The sequence below is a fragment of the Eumetopias jubatus genome, unplaced genomic scaffold (genome assembly GCF_037043125.1).
Source record: "Eumetopias jubatus isolate StellerSeaLion01/CBP00866 unplaced genomic scaffold, mEumJub1_p1.0 scaffold_16, whole genome shotgun sequence".
In the NCBI taxonomy this organism is placed as follows: domain Eukaryota; kingdom Metazoa; phylum Chordata; class Mammalia; order Carnivora; family Otariidae; genus Eumetopias; species Eumetopias jubatus.
Window position 1 is genome coordinate 77,071,127 of NW_028274822.1, and position 15,356 is coordinate 77,086,482.

A 15,356-nucleotide genomic window follows, 5' to 3' on the forward strand; every position below is an offset into this window, starting at 1 on the left:
GGGTTGGCCGCCGAAGGGTTTATAAGAAACCGTAGAGCTGCACACTTAAATGCGTGCCCTGTAAAAATATGTGGAGTGAGCAGCAATTAAAAACCAGACCCATAACATATAAATTTTCACAGGAAGCAAACTTGAAGCCCACGTGGCTTCTTCTGATTTCAACCAAATATTGAAGATGGAAATAATGCCAAGTCTCCTCCACACTCTCCCCGAGAAGAGACACAGAGGGGACACACCCACACTGCTTTCATCGTTATCAGGAGACTCTCGATGCTACCCCAGCATGGACATGGCAGGAGAGGGGAGATCACAGGTCAACTCTTCTGGCTGTAGATGGCAAAATCCAAAACCAAACATGAGCCGTATAAACTTGGGAGATTTAGAAACGACACTGGGATCTCACGGTGGGCTTTCTGCTGGCGGGGGGGTGGTGGATGTGGACAGGGTCACTGGCCATTTGGGTGTTGCCTGGAGGAGTCGTGAGAAGGGACAGTGCCATTGGGTTGGTGAAATGAACATTTGGTGACCAAGGGAAGGAGGGTCTGGGGGACTCTCAGGGAAGAGTCCTGGGGTGGGTGTCACAGGCTATGGCTATGGAGGGGACCCTCTAAGACAACATGGGACTCTCTCCCCTGCCTCTGCAGGGTCTAGAGAAGGATGAGAAGTCTGTAGAGACATTGTCATATTGGGGGGTAGGAAAGGTGCCTACTCAGAGACAGTGCAGCCCCTGTCTACCCTCAGCCAGGCCTTAGGCCAGGCTCACACTGTTGCTCAGATCAGTAGTCAGTAGAGAGCAGGGGACATGCCAGCTTCATCCATTAAACCACCAGACACCAGCGCAACAGGTCACTGTCCTCATTAATCAGCACTAACTCTTCATCCAGGGTTGGTGGGTGAAGGCCAAGCTAATTCACTAGAGACCTGTCATGTGGGCAGTTGGCTTGGAAATACCTGGACTCTGAGTCACCTGGGGGCCAAGCAGACCACTGGTCAGACCCCCAGGAGCTCACTTCGGGCAGCTATGTGTGAAGATGCTAAGGGAGGAGGGACAGAGATTGGACCCCCTGACCCTTCAAGGGGCTTTCTTGCAGGAAAACGTCATAGCTTTTGGGTCAGGGATTGAAACCTATGGGTGGAGGCTGAGTGAGGCATGTGCCCTTCTTTGTCGCAGGCACCTCCCGTGTCCCGAACGAGGAGAGTTTAGGGAATGGAGGGAGGGTAGCCCCTGGTCTGGAGTCCAGGACATAATTTAGAGGATTTGAGTGATTTGGGGATCTCTCTCCCAGGGAACCACCTGCATGCCTGTCCCAGATCCATCTGTCATCAGTGTTATGACTCTGGACAAGTCACTTAAAATCTCTGAACTTCAGTGCCATGAGCCAGGAGATATGGGTGACGGCACCTGCCCTGTGCATGCCACGGGGCGCTGATGGGGATCACAGGAGATGGTAGCAGATATTCTCCCTGAGCAGTAAAGCATCATGCCCATGTTTAGGCTGAAAGATCACCTTCCACCCTCCCCTGTCCTGTAACCATCCACGCTTCCTCTCTGGAGGCAGCCACTCCGGCATTTCTTGCTTATTCTTCCAGATGTGTCGTATCGGATCACTTAGAAGGTACCAGTCATTGTCCTTTGGTACTATCTGGATTTTCTTATAATAATCTTTATGGCATAATACCAGCAAGTGGGCCCCATATCACAAAACAGGGAACTGAGGACAGAGGGGTTAGGTAACTTTCCCAAGTGCATGTGGCTTCTAGTATGATTGGATATCAGGCATCAGACACCAGCCCCCGTGCTCCCGGTCACTGTCCTCTATCTTTTCTATACTGCCTCATCTAAATGAAGTTGCATCCCCACACATCAGACTGCTGGGGGTGGTAAGGGCACACCACATCGCAGAACCCTCTTCTGAGCCCAGCTCGGACTCAGTTGGCTCCCCCCGGCATGGATAAACAAGGAGAACGGGACTGTGACCTAGGAATGAATGAATACACTTAGGGTCTTCTCCCAGCTGCATATCAACCTTCTCTCCATGGTAGTGTACTTTCCAGGATCATGGTTCAGGTTACAAAAAGAGAAGATCATAAGGGATTCAAACATAGGACTCACAAGTAAATCATCTGTGCTCAAGAAAACCTAGTGGCCATCCCCAACAGTGCCTCAGCAGCATCAAAATGGACTTCCGGGCAAACAACAGGGTAGAGCCACAAATATCACCCCCACTGACTACTCCGTTGAAGGTACTGTGGGTATAAAATCAGTAAGTAGATTGTAGAGGAGTGACTGTAATTTGTACAGCAAAGACTGGATGTGGGGAGGAAGGAAGGAGCAGGGAAGGTGCACGTTCAGAGCCAGGGAGCCCCTGCCTGCTCTCAGCCACACCTTAGTTCTGGCTGCTCAGATGATGGGTCAGATCCTTGGTCAGCGAGATACCGGAGGCTTGTAGACTTCATCCATCAAGCCACCGGAGCACCAGCCCCGGCAGACCCCTCTCCTAGCTAATGTTAATTGCTCATCACCCAGGTTTGGTCAGTTGACTATGAAGCTGATTCTCTGGGCAACTGTTAGGTGGCAGTTGGTTTAGAATGTTCTGGGTTCTGAGTCAGTGGGAGTCAAGAAGACCAGTAGTCATTCCGGATGGTCACCTGACCACCAGCAAGGCAGCTGGTAGCATCAAGTGTTGGAGGGCAAGTGAGGGGGAGATGGAGGTGTGTTTGGATCACCCCACCCCCACCCCCATCCATCATGGGGGAAAAGCATTGTATTTTGGGTCAGGGATTGAAATGTAGAGCCAGGACTTGGGTCGGGTTTTGAGCCATTCTCTTGGGCCAACACCCCCTTAGGGGGCCAGCTGTCTCCTCGAAGCAACCTTGGGGCAGGAGGTTGTGGGCAACAGAGTGAGGGAAAGTGCTTGGGCACGATCTCATACCCTGGTGATCAGGGATCTCTATCCCCAAGGAGGCATCTGTATGCCCTGCGTCAGAGCCATCGCTCATCAGTGCTGTCACTCTGAGTCACTTAATCTCTCTAAATGTCTGTGCCCTGAACGATAAAATAATAAAGAGCCCCTACTCTGCCCACCTCACAGTGCGGATGTGAGCATCACAAGAAGTGACAGATTTTTTCCATGAGCTCTGAAACATGTCCATGTAGTTTCCATCCTACGTCTTGCAGCCCTCCACATGCCCTCTCTAGAGGTGACCAGTACTACATTTCTTGCTTATTTTTCCAGACATCTCCTATCTGAACACTTAACGTAGATAGAACTTATAAAACATCAATCCTTTTTCTCCAGGTTTTGTATTTACTTATTTTTTAGCTTCATAAAGTAATACCAATAAATAGATCCTATTAACATTTCCATATTCCAGAGCAGGAAACTAAGAAACAAAAAAAGGCTAATTAACCTCCCCAGGTACATGTGCCTTTCAAATGGGATTTGACTTCAGGGCATCAGGCGCCAGCACCCATGCTCTCAGTCACTGTGTTGTTTTGACTTTCTACTTGCCTCATCTAAAGAAAGTTATTATTCCCATATATAATCAGTCTTTGGGGTATTTTAGGTTCACACCAAACTGCAAGATCCATCTTCCTGAGACCTACTCGGATTCAGGTGGCTCCCCGGGCAGCTAGTGATATGGAGACCCAAAGTTTGATCTGGGAGTATGTTATTAATACTTTTGCCAGGAAGACATAAATAACCATCCCTATTGTGCATACATTTCTCAGTACCTTGCTTCAGGAATACAAAAAGAAAGATAATGAATTCAAACAAAAGATACACATGGGGAGTGATCTTCAGTGAAGAAAATATACCTGCTGGTCCCTGTAGGCAAAATGGGCTCGGGCCACACAGGGTCCCCTACGAGCTACTCCATTGACCTCTATGTGGGAATTCCAACATTAAGTTGACTCAAGAGAAATTACTGTACAGGGGTGGCTGGGTGGCTCAGTCGCTAAGCGTCTGCCTTTGACTCAGGTCATGATCCTGGGGTCCTGAGATCGAGCCCCACATCGGGCTCCCTGCTCCGCGGGAAGTCTGTTTCTCCCTCTCCCACTCCCCCTGCTTGTGTTCCCTCTCTCGCTGTGTCTCTCTCTGTCAAATAAATAAAATCTTAAAAAAAAAAGAAATTACTGTACAGTTGGCCATTGAACAACATAAAGGTTAGGGATGCCGACCTCCCATGCAGTTGAAAATCCAAGTATAACTTTTGACTCCCCAAAAACTTAACTATTAATAGCCTACTGTTGACCAGAAGCCTAATCGTTAACATAAACAGTCAACTAACACATATTTTGTGTGTTATTTGTATTATATACTGTGTTCTTACAGTAAAGTAAGCTAGAGAAGAAAGTTATTGAGAAAAAATCATAAAGAGGAGAAAATATATTTACAGTACTCTATCAAAAAAAAAAAAATCCAGGGTGTCTGGGTGGTTCAGTCAGTGAAGCATCTGCCTTCAGCTCAGGTCATGATCCTAGGGTCCTGGGATCAAGTCCCGCATTGGAGCCTGCTTCTCCCTCTCCCTCTGCCCCTCCCCCTGCTTGTGCTCATTCACTGTCTCTCAAAAAAAAAAAAAGAATAAGTGGATCCTCACAGTTCAAACCTGTGTTGTTTAAGGGTCAACTATAGTTTATTGGATGCATGATGTTGAGAGACAAACTATACAAGTGTTTAAAAAAAATAACCGTACAAATACTAAGTCATATTCTTTTTTATCCAGATATCATTCACTCATAAATTGATCTTTCTTAAAGTGTACAGTTTGGTGGTTTTTAGTATCTTCGGGTTTTGCAATTGTGTCAAATCCCAGTACATTTCCATCACCCCAAAAGGGAACCCCATACCTATTATCAGTCAATATCATTCTCTCTGCCCCATACCTGCCAGCACTGGCTCATTCTGTCTCTGTGGATTTTCTTATTCTGGACATTTTATATAAATGCCATACAACGTATTGCCTTTTGTGTCTTTTTTCAGTAAGCAAAATGCACTCCAGTTTCATCCAAGTTGTAGCACATATCCATACTTCACCCTTGAAATGGCTAAATAATATCCATCGTATGGATAGAATACTTTTGTATTTCCACTCGTCAGTTGAGGGACAGTTGGGTTATTTCCACCTTTTGGCTATTATGAATAGTGCTGCCATAACACTCATGTACAGGTATTTTTATTTCTCCTGGGCGTGCACCTCTTCTGGGTCATATAGTAACTCTGTGTTTAACTTTTTGAGAAACTGCCAAACTATTTTCCTTTTCATATTTGCACCAGCAATGTATAAAGGTTACAACTTCTCCACATCATTCCCAAAACTTGTTTGTTTGTTTGTTTTTAATTATATCCATATTAGTATGGATGGCATGGCATCTCACTGTGGTTTTCATTTTCATCTTCCTAATGACTAATGATTTTGAACATGTTTTTATAAGTGCTTATCGATAATCGCTCCTGTTTGGAGCAATATCCAAATCTTTTGTTCATTTAAAAAATTTGATTATTTGATATTTTATTTTATTTTTTTTTAAAGATTTTTTATTTATTTGACAGAGAGACACAGGGAGAGAGGGAACACAAGCAGGGGGAGTGAGAGAGGGAGAAGCAGGCTTCCCACTGAGCAGGGAGCCCGATGCGGGGCTCGATCCCAGGACTCTGGGATCATGACCCGAGCCGAAGGCAGACGCTTAACGACTGAGCCACCCAGGTGCCCCGATTATTTGATATTTTATTGTTGAGTTACCAGTGTTCTTTATATATTCTGGATAATAGGCCTTATCAGATGCATGATTTGCAAATATTTTCTTCCATTCTATAGCCTGTATTAGACCTTTCTTGATGGTGTTCTTTGAAGCATGAAAGATTTTAATTTTGATAAAGTCCTATTATTTTTCCTTTTGTTGCTTGTGGCTTTGGGCACCATATGCAAGAATTCACAGCCAAATCCAAGACCATGAAGATTTTTACCCATATGAAGATTTAAGTTTTTCTTTGGAGATCTATATAGTTTAGCTCTTATGTGTAAGTCTTTGATCTATTTTTGATTTAAAGTCTATTTGGTGTGATTTTAGCATAGCCACTCCTGCTCTTATTATTTGCACAGAATATATTTTTCCATCCTTTCATTTTCAACCTGGATTGAATTCACTGATCCAAAGGCACAGGGTGGATGGATGGATTTAAGAAACAAGATGCAACCATATGCTGCCAGACAAGAGACTCACCTCCGCTTTAAGGACAGACACAGTCTTAAATGAAGGGATGGAAAAAGATATCCCATGCAAGTGGAAACCAAAAACAGTGGGGAGTGCTATACATTTACCAGACAAAATGGACCTTAAACTGATGAGAACAGGTATTACACTTGCTCATGGCCAAAAAGCTGAGAAGCAATAGACAAAATAAACTTGAAGCCAAAAAATGTTAACAAGAGACAAAGACAGATATTATACAATGAATAAGGGTCAATTTATCAAGGAGATATAACAGCTCTAACTATACACACATCCAACATCAGAGCACCTAAATATATTAAGCAAATATTAACAGATCTGAAGGGAGAAATAGACAATAAAATAATAGTAGGGGACCTCAGTACCCCCACTTTCAGCAATGGATAGATCATCCAGACAGAAAATCAACAAGGAAAAATTGGACTTGAACCATACTTTAGACTATGTGGACCTAATAGCCATTTATAGAATATTCCAGCCCAACAAAACAGAATACACGTTCTTCCCAAGTGGACACAGAACGTTATCTGGCATAGACTATGGGATAAGATACAAAATAAGTCTTCACAAAGTTAAGAAGACCAAAATCATACCAGGTATCCTTTCTGACCACAATGATACAAAACTAGAAACCAGCAAAAAGAAAGCAGAGGAAATCTGTAAATGTGTAGAACTTAAACAACACACTCCTGAACAACCAATGGGTCAAAGAAGAAAGCAAGGGGTACCTGGCTGGCTCAGTCGGAAGAGCATGAGGCTCTTGATCCCGGGGTCATGAGTTTGAGCACTGCACTGGATATAGAGACTATTTAAAATGAATAAATAAATTAAAACCTAAAACAAAGAAGAAAATAGGTTTCAAACAACCTAACTTTATTATCCCAAGGGAACCAAGCCCAAAGTTAACAGAAGAAAGGTAAGAACAAAGATCAGAATGGAAATAAAAGAAATCGAGACCAGAAGGACAATAAAAAAGATCAATGAACCTAAGAGCTGGTTTTTCAAAAAGATAAAGCAGGGGCACCTGGCTGGCTTAGTCAATAGAGCATGTGACTATATTGATCATGGGGTCATGAGTTCGAGCCCCATGTTGGGCATAGAGATTACATACATAAACAAACAAAAAATATATGTATAGGCACCTGGGCGGTGCAGTTGGTTAGGCATCCGACTCTTGGTTCCAGCTCAGGTCATGATCTCAGGGTGGTGAGATCAAGCCCTGTGTCAGGCTCTGTGCCAGGCTCTGAGCTCAGCGTAGAGTCTGCTTGAGATTCTCTCTCCTCTCTCTGCCCCTCCCGCTTATGCTCACTCTCTCTCTCTAAAAACAAATAAATCTTTAAAATGTATATATAGTTCTAAAAGATAAGACAAAATTGACAAACCTTTAGCTTCTGATACTACAGAAATGCACGTGATCAGAAAATACTCTTATAGGGCGTCTGGCTCAGTCGGTTAAGCGCCTACCTTCAGAAGCTCAGGTCATGATCCCAGGATCCCCGGATCCAGTCCCGCATCAGGCTCCCCGCTCAGTGGGGAGTCTGCTTCTCCCTCAGACCCTCCCCCCTCTCATGATCTCTCTCTCTCATTCTCTCTCAAATAAATAAAGTCTTTAAAAAAAAGAAAGAAAGCACTACTATAAACAATTATATGCCACCAAATTGGATAACCTAGAAGAAATAGATAAATTTCTAGAAGCATAAAACTTACCAAGGATGAATCAAAAGGAATAGAAAATATGAATAGGTGCCAATGCATTACACACTAATACTCTATAATGAACAGTGGGCACTGGCCCAAATGTCCCACGCTGGTCGTCACCTTTGAGTCACTCCACATGTTTTTCCTTCTGCCTTACAGGGTCTGCCACTTCGCAGCAATAGGTCCTGGGCAAGCTTCTCAGGCTGATTGACCTCAACCATCTCACATACAGAATGGGAAACACATTGGTTGTAATGCTTACCTCACAAGGTCATCACAAGGATCAGATGATGTGGGAAAGCAATTTATAAACTGTAAAGTCTTGTGCCCACATGAAGTAAGAGTATAAAACAATGGATGCCAGGAGGTTAAGACAGGGAGGGAACTTACAGAACTAACTGGTGTGCAAAAACAGTAGATGTGATTTTTGTTCTGCATTCTGGTGAGAGAGGCTTTATAAAAGTGCAAATGAATTAATAGAGCAAAACTGGGGTAAGGAATAGGAAAGAAGATCATTGGGAAGGGGAGGCCTGAATGCCTCTGGATCCTCTGAAGTCTGGAGAGAGGAAAGTGCTTGTTTGTTATCCAGCAGAGAGCAATTCTTGGAAGCGAGCTAAGGCAATTTTTGCTTGACCCAGACAGATTCAAATCTTGCCTCTGCCATTTTGACATTAGGACTCAGTTTCCTCACCCGTAAAGTGGGCCTAATAATGGTACCAACCTCTGAGTATTACTGAGATGCTTAAATTCATAAATTTTTTGTCATTCAAAAAGATTTTTTTTTTAAGATTTCTTAGAGAGAGAGAGCACAAGCAGGGGGAGCGGCAGGCAGAGGGAGAGGGAGAAGCAGGCTCCCCGCTGAGCAGGGAGCCCAATGTGAAGCTCGATCCCAGGACCCTGGGATCATGGTCTGAGCTAAGGCAGATGCTTCACCGACTGAGCCACCCAGACGCCCCTCAAAAAGATTTCTTAATAACATGGCATTATAACCAAAGTATGAAATAAATGTACATGAGTTTATATTGGTATAAATAAATGAACAAACACACAAATGGGGGAGAAGAAGCAAATTTTCCTTTAAAAGAATTCCAGATAATAGACACCCCAGGTCAGGAGGTGAAATTGAATCCTCCCCATCCCCTACCTCAAGGGTGGGCTAGAATTAGAACATACTTCCAACTAACAGAGGGAAACAGTGACAGTGTAGCAGACTGGCACCCAGAGCCTTAAACTGAGTGACAGAAGTCAGCAGTAATGTCATGTGAATCTCACCAGCTATGATGAGATGAGAAGGCACAGAAGCACTTCACCTCTGTGGTATTCTTTCCAAAACTCCATACCCCCAGCCTACTCATGAGAAGAACATCAGACAAATCCAAACTGAGGTTCATTCTTACAAAACAGCTAGCCAGCAAGTACCCTTCAAAACTGTCAAGGTCATGAAAAACAAGAATGAGAAACAGGGGGCGCCTGGGTGGCTCAGTCGTTAAGCGTCTGCCTTCGGCTCAGGTCATGATCCCAGGGTCCTGGGACCGAGCCCCGCATCGGGCTCCCTGCTCAGCGGGAAGCCTGCTTCTCCCTCTCCCACTCCCCCTACTTGTGTTCCTGCTCTCGCTATGTCTCTCTCTGTCAAATAAATAAAATCTTAAAAAAAAAAAAAAAGAATGAGAAACTGTCTCAGACCAGAAGACATTGGGTAAATGTGACAACTAAATGCAGCGTGGTGTCCTAAGGTTGTGTGTCCCTCACTGGGAAAGGACAGTAAAGGGGAAACTGGCAAAATCAAGTCCGGAGTTTAGCTCATGGAACTAAAACAACATTGTTTTCTTTGCTGTGACAAGTGTCCCATGGTCATGTGAGGTGGTAGCAATAGGAGAACCTAGGAAGGGGCTCTGTAGGAGCTCCCTGTGCCACCCCTGCAACTTTTCTGCAATTTTAAAATTGTTTCAAGACAGTTTATTTGAAAGAAAACAAAAAGAAAGAATCTTCCTTTTTTTTAGAATTTTTTTTTAAGATTTTACTTATTTAGTTGAGAGAGACAGAGACAGCAGGAGAGAGCAGGAGCCAGGAGGAAAGGGAGAAGCAGGCTCCCCGCTCAGGCGGGGCTCAATCCCAGGACCCCAGGACCATGACCTGAGCCAAAGGCAGGTGCTTAACCGACTGAGCCACCCAGGCACCCAAGAATCTTTCTTGAAAACACCTGTTTATGGCTGTGACAGTGTTGGGACTGGGGACCCAGCATTGAGACAGATGTGGTCCCTCATCTGGAATCTACAATGAGTGAGGATCCAAGAACAGGTAAGAAAAATGTGATATATAAAAAGGAATACTGGGGATGCCTGGGTGGCTCAGCTGGTTAAACATCTGACTTTGGCTCAGGTCGTGATCTCAGGGTCCTGGGATCGAGCCCCATGTCGGGCTCTCCGCTTGGAGTGGGGGGTCTGGTTGTCCTTCTGCCCCTTCCCCCACTCCTGCTCTTTCTCTCTCTCTCTCTCTCAAATAAATAAACCTTTAAACAAATAAAATGGAATATTATTCAACCACATGAAAAAAGGAAATGCTGCCATTTGCGACAACATGCATCAAGCGCGAAGCCATTATGCTAAGTGAAATAAGACAAAGACAAATACTGTACAATCTCATTTACATGTGGAATCATAAATAAATGAAACAAAAAGAACTCCTAGAACCAGAGTAGATTGGTGGTGGCCAGCAATAGTGGAGGTGGGGGAAGGGGAATGGGGGAAGGTAATCAAAGAGCACAAACTTTCATTATAAGATGAATGACCTCTGGGAATCTAAAGTACACCACAGTGACTATATCAATACAGAGGAGCCTTGAGCAACATGGGTTTGGCCTGTGAAGGGTCCACCGATATGCAGATTTTTTTCTTATACAGTACAGTACTGTAGGTGTATTTTCTCCTCCTTATGATTTTCTCCTTTTTTTTTTTTTAGACTTTATTTGTCAGAGAGCACAAGCAGGAGGAGAGGCAGACTCCCCGCTGAGCAAGGAGCCCAGTGCAGGACTCAATCCCAGGACCTGAGCCAAATGCAGACGCTTAACTGACTGAGCCACCCAGGCATCCCTCTCTTCCTTATGATTCTCTTAATAACATTTACTTTTCTCTAGCTTACTTTATTGTAAGAATACAGTATGTAATACATATAACATACAAAATATGTGTTAGACAGTTTATGTTATCAGTAAGGTTTCTGGTCAACAGGAGGTTGTTAGTGGTTTTTGGAGAGTCAAAAAATATATGCAGATGGGCACCTGGGTGGCTCAGTCGTTAAGCGTCTGCCTTCGGCTTGTGTCATTATCCCTGGGTCCTGGGATTGAGCCCTACATTGGGCTCCCTGCTCCGTGGGAAGCCTGCTTCTCCCTCTCCCACTCCCCCTGCTTGTGTTCCCTCTCGATGTGTCTTTTTCTGTCAAATAAATAAAATCTTTTAAAAAAAGTTATATGCAGATTTTCAAATGTGCAGGTGGGTCAGCACCCCAACCCCCATGTTGTTCAAGGTCTATTATATTGTATATTTGAAAGTTCCTAAGAGAGTAGATCTTAAAATTCTCCCTACATGTAAGAAAAGATAACTGTGAGATAATGGATGTGTTAACTAACCTGACTATGGATGTGTTATCTAACCTGACTATGGATGTGTTATTTAACCTGACTATGGGTGTGTTATCTAACTTGACTATGGGTGTGTTATCTAACCTATGGATGTGTTATCTAACCTGACTATGGATGTGTTAACTAACCTATGGATGTGTTAACTAACCTGACTATGGATGTGTTAACTAACCTGACTAAGGATGTGTTATCTAACCTGACTAAGGATGTGTTATCTAACCTGACTAAGGATGTGTTATCTAACCTGACTATGGATGTGTTAACTAACCTATGGATGTGTTATCTAACCTGACTATGGATGTGTTAACTAACCTATGGATGTGTTAACTAACCTGACTATGGTTGTGTTATCTAACCTGACTATGGATGTGTTATCTAACCTGACTATGGATGTTTATCTAACTTGACTGTGGATGTGTTATCTAACTTTACTATGGATTTGTTAACTAACCTTACTATGGTAATCACCACACAACAAAAAGGTATATCAAATCGTTGCTTTGTACACCTTAAACTTATGCATTGTTATATGTCAATTATATTTTAATAAAGCCAGTAGAAGATAGACCTGAAGACAACCCACAAAGAAAATATACAGATGGCAAATAAGGATAGGAAGGGGCGTCTGCGTGGCTCAGATGGTTAAGCATCAGCCTTCAGCTTGGGTCATGATCTCAGGGTCCTGGAATTAAGCCCCGGGTTGGGCTCCCTGCTCAGTGGGGAGTCTGCTTCTCCCTCTCCCTCTGACCCTCCTCCCGGCTTGTGCTCTCTCTTTCTCTGTCTCAAAATATTTTTTTAAAAATAAGCATATGAAAAGAGGCTCAACATCATATCCTGCTAGGAATACAAATTGGTACACTCTGGAAGACAGTATGGCAGTTTGTTACAAAATTTAAGCATACTCTTACCATATGATTCCACAGTCGTGCTCCTTTATATTTACCCAAGTGAACTGAAAACTCATGTCCACACCAAACCTGTACGGGAATGTTTATAGCAGCTTTATTCACAATTGCCCAAACTTGGAAGCAACCAAGATGTCCTTTAATTGGTGAATGGACAAACAAACACTGGCACACCCATACAATGGAATATTATTCAGGAAGATATGACGCCATGAAAAGACATGGAGGAAACTTAAATGCATATTGCTAAGTGAGAGAAGCCAGTCTGAATAGGCTACATACTGTATGATTCCACCTATGGGACATCCTGGAAAAGGCAAACTTAAATGAAGACAGTAAAAAGATCAGTGGTTGCCAGGGGTTTAGGGGGAGCAAGAAAGGGATGAGCAGGCGGAGCACAAGGGATCTTTAAGGCAGAGAGACTATCCAGTCTGATACTATAATGTAGATACATGTCACCATGAATTCCTCAAAACCCATAAACCATACAGCATATTGAGTGAACCCTAAACTATGCACTTTAGGTAATAATAATGTATCAATATCAATTCATCAATTATAACAAATGTGCCGCACAAATGAAAGATATTATATGTGTAACTGTGTATGGGGAGTGAGGAAGATAAGGTAAATGGGAATTCTGTTTATTTAACAATTTTTCTATAAGCCTAAACTGCTCTTAAAAATAGTCTATTAAGGGGCGCCTGGGTGACTCAGTTGTTAGGCGTCTGCCTTCAGCTCAGTTCATGATCCCAGGGTCCTGGGATGGAGCCCCACATCGGGCTCCCTGCTCCGTGGGGACCCTGCTTCTCCCACTCCCTCTGCCTCTGCCCCTGCTTGTGTTCCTTCTCTCGCTTTTCTCTGTCAAATAAATAAAAATCTTTAAAAAAATAGTCTATTTAAAAAAAAATCAAGGATGAGGGGGGCACCTAGGTGGCTCAATCAGTTAAGTGGCTGCCTTCAGCTCAGGTCATGATCTCAGGGTTTCTGGGATTGAGCCCCACATCAACATCATCCATCATCAAACTCCCTGCTCAGAGGGGAGTCTGCTTCTCCCTCTCCCTCTGCCCCTCCCCCCTGCTTGTGTGCTCTTTCGCTCTCTCTCAAATACAATCTTAAAAAAAATTCAGGGATGAGAAAAAGATGTACCATGAATACAAGAAAAAAATGAACATAAGAAAAAATAACTAAGGAACATTCAGATGCTCTGAGAGAAACGAGAGCTTGAACCAAAGAATGAAAGGCAAGGAAGCGTGTGCCCTGAAAACCCAGTTTACACCCGTCATCAGGTGTACACAGGGGTGGTTCCAGGACTGACCGACTCGGTACCATCAGGACTGGCCTGCTGCCTTTGGTGTGGCTAAATCATACCAAACTAAAACTGTTCCCTGGCCATCTGTCCTACTGAGAAGGCTGTGCACCAGTCATCACTGTTCATTAGGGGGAAAGAACCTGGATGAGAAGGTTCTGCCCTCGGGAAAATGTTTCAAACACTCAGTTTTACATCTGAGCAATTTTTTGGCAAGAGCTGGACTTGGGTACCAGAAAGACAGATGGGGAATCACCCCTGTACTTCATGTTACTTTAACCAGGCAACAAAGATGTAAATAATCATCAGAGAAACCCACTGACCTCAATATCTTCCCAATTAACTTCAATAATCTTTCATTCAGCAAATAACCCAATAGGCACTCAAGACCAAGCTGTGAGCAAGGGAATCTTGGTCTGCCTTCCATAGGAACTTCTCTCTCGCATTCTGCCTTCTTTGGAAGGCGCCTTTCAGACAGTAAGCTCAAGTTCAGGTCCAACTCCCTGTAGCAGACAGTGATGGACTCGGGGAGTGAGGCACGGAGTAGTAAGCTCATCACAAGAAGATCTGAAGGCTGGGAAGTTTTGGGGAGCAGCAACAGAGATGAAAACATAGGAAGGAGAGTAGTGAGAGATGAGGTAGGCTGAAATCAGAGACACCTTGATCCACAACCACATGAAGAAGCCTGTAGTTTAACCACAGACAGGAGGTGGGAAACCACCAGAGGGTTTCAAAAGGAGAATGACTTGTCTGTAATGAACTTTTTTTTTTTAAGATTTCATTTCCAAGTAATCTCTACATCCAACGTGGGGCTCAAACTCACAACCCTAAGATCAAGAGTCTCATGCTCTACCAACTAAGCCAGTCAGGTGCCCCCTGATGTACTTTTTCTGATCTAGAACTAATTTAAATCTTCCCCTAACCCTTTCAAAGTTGGCTTTTAATTTATAGAACCAAAATATTGATGAGAATGTGACTTAAGGTCTAAATAATTTTTAACTAGTAAGACTCCATTGTGCGTAAATTAGGCATCAGCAAAATGAAAAACTTTTGTGATTCAAAGGGACATAATTTAAAAAGTGAAAAAGAGGGGCGCCTGGGTGGCTCAGTTGTTAATCTTCTGCTTTCCTCTCAGGTCATGATCCCAGGGTCCTGGGATCGAGCCCCGCATCAGGCTCCTTGCTCCGTGGGAAGCCTGCTTCTCCCTCTCCCACTCCCCCTGCTTGTGTTCCCTCTCTCGCTGTCTCTCTCTCTCTCCGTCAAATAAATAAAATCTTTAAAAAAATAAATAAAAAGTGAAAAAGACAACTTACAATATAGAGAAAAATTTGAAAATCATGTATCTGATAAGAAACCTGTACCTAGAATATATAAAGAACTACTAGCACTCAATTATATAAAGACTTCAATTAAAAAAAAAATCACAGTCCAAGCTTGTAAAGGATTATGATAACAAAGTGACCTATAAATAAGAAAGCTGTTTCAAGTTCAGACCCAGAATGATAAAACATGCAATGTACAAGAGTGGTAAGAGGATTGAAGAAGAGAAAGAAGGGAAGTGGGAGGAGCTCT

At 43.4% G+C, this 15,356-nt stretch overlaps 1 pseudogene; it reads right to left on the reverse strand.

Annotated features, from left to right (window-relative positions):
- Positions 1-6,218: 6,218 nt before the first annotated feature.
- LOC114219234 (U2 spliceosomal RNA) lies at positions 6,219-6,396 on the reverse strand (annotated as a pseudogene).
- Between the last annotated feature and the right edge of the window lie 8,960 nt (positions 6,397-15,356).